A 4,767-nucleotide genomic window follows, 5' to 3' on the forward strand; every position below is an offset into this window, starting at 1 on the left:
TTTGGTAATCAAACCACGTTAATATTAACGAATGGGTAAAATACCGTTAGCGGTAAAAAGTAACCCGGTAAATATTAGGATTTAAATAATTAAAACTAATGTTAATTAAAAAGAAGAATAAACACTTTGAGAAACAAAGGTTTATTAGAGGCCTGGGTTAACGGGACTTAAAATTAAACGGGATATATATACCCCGAAACTCACTAAGAAACTAGGAATATCAACCTAGTTAGTAAATTGTTTAGTAAAACAATAAGGAGAAACTTGAACTAATGATCCTCTTTAAAAATCCTTGAAACTACAAGGACCAAAAGGGGCCTAGTGTGAAAACATGATTTTAAGTGAAAGACTTAAAACACCAAAACACACACTCATGTGTGTATTTGGTCGATTATCATCAGGAGCAAAAAAAAAAGGGGCTCTCACAAAAGCCCTAAAACTCACAAGAACCTAGCAAAATCGAAGATGAATCAAGCTAAAATTTGGGGCTTTTAATAAAATCGTGATCACCAAGCTTGGGGGATCACAAGGTATGTTGAATTTTGATGTTTAGCGATATTTTGAACTTGTGATAAACATGCATGAACGAAATTCTTGTTTCAATGTTGAATGTTATAGTGATATTGATGTGAGTACAAGTCTAGGAACAAACCCTAGATGCAAACTTGTAGAATTGTGTCATAAACTAGTGATTAATCAACTTATCAAGTAGGAGCTAAGTGGGTTTTGGTTGATTTGATGAAATTGATGTTGTATTGGTGTTTATAAACATCATGTTAACTAGTATGAATGAACTACTTGAACAAATTAGAGATTTTGTTAAGAATTCATAAGTGATTAGAAGTGGGGTTTGACACAAGAGTTATACCCACGGTTATGATGGTCAAAGTGTATATGTGCATACAATGACTAGAATTACATGTTGAATTATGGTTACTTGAGGTATGAATTAGATAACATATTAGTCGATATGGCATCTCAAAAGATGATGCTCACTAAGTGGTCGATAATGTGCCTAAATTAAATCATGTGAACTTGTTAGTGCATCCATATATGTAAATTGGTGGTTTGACTTTTAAAAGTCAAACCGACCTACGATAAGGTTCATTGAGAATAGTGGCAAAAGATTCATAAGGTGTGAAGGTCATGATCTTGAATGACTAATCTAACCACCTTGTGAATGAAAATGATAGTTTGACTCTTGACAAGCAAGATGGAGGCTTGTGGATGGAGCGGGTCAAACGGATCAAGAATGGAAGGAAAAGCGTGGCATGGATGCAAGGTAAGTGGAACTTACACACTTATGTAGACAACTTGTTTATTCCGTATGTTATAAATGCGATAACCATAATATCAAAAATAAGGATTTCCGTTAAGACTACCTTGCGGCGTAATCTAATAATGAGGAAAAAGGGTAAAAATGGAAATTGGTCAAGTGTCGACTAATGTGAATCGAAGTTAAAAAGGATACCCACGACATAAGCCGTAATGGGTTGAATTTGTAAGAAAAGTGTTTAAGAGAAAAAGGATTTGGTAATAAAATCCGGGATGGGATGGATGGGTGAATCGGAAATCAAAAACCATGTTTTTGATTAAATAGGTAACGTTGGGCATATAGGCCAACCGGGTCGAATGGTGGTGATAACACCATTTGACAATATCGACTAATGTGGTTGTCAAGTCTTATGTTATCAGGAGAGATTAGCAAATCAAATAATTGCGTCTCTATGGATTTTGTGATAATTAAAGCGAGGTATAAATCGGGTCTATTTGTTGACCCGGTCCAGGTACGCTTATATGAATTTATATTTAAAAGTGCAAGTAAGGTCGAATATTTGTGAAGTCCTTCGTCGTAAAAGAATGAAGGATTATAAATGACCATTAAGCCCTTGATGGGTAAACCGGGTAAACAACCCTTAGAGGTTGTTTAGAAACTTATATTATGATTTCGTAACCTTTATATGCGTATAAGAGTTCTAGGCAAAAACATCGGTGGGTCGGATGCCTAAAAATAGACATTTGCGAATAAGGACTAGCCGAAGGGTAAAATTGAGAAGAAGGGGTTCATTTTGTTAAAATCACCACAAAATAGTTGTGGTGAAATATATGTACTCAATTTGATATGGAATCTTGAAGTGTCAAAAGAAAAGAGCAAGTGTTAGATTAAATTGTTAAATTCCCTAAACGGGTCAATACGGGTTATGTGTATAGCTTGTGCAATAGTCTCATATTTCATAAAAGCTACGTTTACGTGCCAAGGATTTTAAATAACTAGTAAACCAGGGTTTTAAATTGGTTTGGACACAAGTTGTTTGATAAAATCGTGAATGGGTCAAAAAGAGTGATAATTGATTTCAAGCCGAGAGCTTGAAATCTAAAATTTTATAAACTCAGATGTAGGATTTTAACTCCATGTGATGGAGAATTAAATTACGAACGCGTAGGAAAAAGAATCGCGTAAAACGGATGTGTAGATTAAAACTTATACACTTTTTCGTAAAAAGAATCGGAGCTGGGAAAATGCAGCATCTGCTGCAAATCGTTATGTCCAGAGAGCTACCGTAAGTTACGGTAGAGAACAAGTCGTTACGGTGGTTTTATACTATCTTACGGCAGCCCCTGAAAGCCCAGTGGCCACCGTAACTTACGGTGGCTTCCGTAAGTTACGGTGGCGCCCAGTTATTTTTGTTAAGTTTTGTTTCACGATTCCGTTTAAATATGTTCTAAGTTACGTATGACTAATCTAACTCACGTTTTATGAGTTGTAGGTAAAGTTATAGTACCGAAGGACGATCAAGCTCAATGAAGAACCGAACACGATCAAGAAACAAGCTTCCGCACGACGTCTCATTGTTACCTTTAAATGACGAACCTATTTACATTATGTTGCAAAATTTTAAATATTAAAAAGCGTTTAATAAACCCGAATTTCCGAAGTATATGTAAACATAATTACATGATCCTTTTCGCAAACTATACGTTAAACCTTTAGTTAATTTAGAGGGTGTTACAGTGGACTTGTAACACCCCGAAAATATAAAACTTTATATTAGAATTATAAAGTATAAATAAACAAGAATTTACTAACTAGGGATTTTTAACCTAGTTAACTGCAAGTCTAGAAGTAACTGATAGTAGGGTTAAAATGACCAAACTTTAAGTTAAACAAAAGTGGAGGGACCTATGTTGTAGAACTTGAAACTTAAATTAATAAAAATAAAACAAATAAAAACCAAACACACAAGAAGTGTGCCTGGTCGATCAGAAACGCAGGGGGCGACCAAAACCCTTCAGCAAACCCTAACTTCTACATAATTGATCAATTGAAGGCCAATTTCAGTCCCAAATCAAAATCCGAACATAGATTTGTAATCACCTCAGTGAGAGGGATCATAAGGTATGTTAATTTCATAGAAAATTCTCATTTAAATTTCTGAATGAACACAATAAATTCGAATTGGCGATTGCATGTTAGTTGTTTGGAATGAGATAATGACTAGGGATAAACCCTAGTCAATTACTTGATGAAATTTCGCCTAATTTGTGTAAAATCCATAATCACCATTAAAGGTGATAAGTGGGATTTGTGAAATTTGATAAACACTAAGATTGTAGTGGTTGTTCTAGTATTTGTTAGTAATTTCAGAATTATAGAAGCTAACAATTACGTAAAATGGTTTGATTGATGTGAATTCGGGCCAAATGATAAGCTAGGGACTTGCTATGTAATCATGTATAATTTTTCCCTTAAAGTGTTCGTTAAAATGCCTCAAAGAAGGCTCGAAACTAAAATTTAGAGTTAAAACGCATAATTGTGATGTTTTGGCAAATTATGCAACACATGAGCAAAAAGGGGTTCTAAACGTATCATGATTGAATTCTATAGGAAAAGATACCGGAGCGTCGAGTGGACAAGCCGGTGGCGACTTACGTTTGAATGGCGCGCTTTGAAGGTATGTAACTTGATTTGTTACATTGGGTGAATATTGATAATTAGCATATGTGTAGTTGAATTATAGAATAAAAGTTGTGTTGATTTAAAGCGACAATGTTCGTTATACTGAAAAATAGTTCAAGAATTAGTTAGGTCTCGTTGGTAGTCATCATAATGGAGGATTCCGTAGATGAGCCAAATGGGTCGAATAACCAAGTAATGTGTGGCTAATGCTTTGTAATATGGTAAATTGGTCATTTGTGATTTTTAATAAATGACATATTAGAATATGAGGATTTAGAGTGTTGGTTTGTTAGAATAATGAAGTCCATAAGGGTAAACTAAACAGGTCACCAAGAGAAGGTATGGATCGAATAACGGTAGTGACTTACTTGTAGATTTTGAGCCCGAGCGACGAGTAGCGAAATATTAAACACGCAAACCAGTGATGGGAGCGTGGGCGATAAAAATGAGGAATCCATGATTTGGGTTTTGAGTGAAATAATCAAAATCAATCAAAACATAAACTTCCAGAGACTACCGTAAGTTACGGTATCTACCGTAACTTACGGTAGAGATAAAATGGTTACGGATCTCTACTGCCTTACGGCAGACCAAAGTTTTCCAGTGACTACCGTAATTTACGGTAGATACTGTAAGTTACGGTAGAGTCTGGACATTTTTGCTAAGTCTTGCATATCATAGCTAATCGAATCCGTTTTAAGCGTAGTTTCGATTAAGCAATATTTCTAAGAACTCTAACACAAATTTTTGTTAAAATCTCCAGTTTCAGGTATTATAAGTATGTGGACGACGATCAAGTTGATGCTCCA

At 35.0% G+C, this 4,767-nt stretch overlaps 1 long non-coding RNA gene across 1 annotated transcript; it reads left to right on the forward strand.

The window, feature by feature from the left end:
- Positions 1 to 413: 413 nt before the first annotated feature.
- On the forward strand, positions 414 to 2,929 carry LOC110902979. The gene is made up of 3 exons (XR_002571568.1): positions 414 to 530; positions 1,194 to 1,282; positions 2,769 to 2,929. It is a non-coding gene; the product is annotated as an uncharacterized LOC110902979 (long non-coding RNA).
- The last annotated feature ends 1,838 nt before the right edge of the window (positions 2,930 to 4,767 follow it).

This window comes from Helianthus annuus, chromosome 13, assembly GCF_002127325.2.
Source record: "Helianthus annuus cultivar XRQ/B chromosome 13, HanXRQr2.0-SUNRISE, whole genome shotgun sequence".
Taxonomy (NCBI): domain Eukaryota; kingdom Viridiplantae; phylum Streptophyta; class Magnoliopsida; order Asterales; family Asteraceae; genus Helianthus; species Helianthus annuus.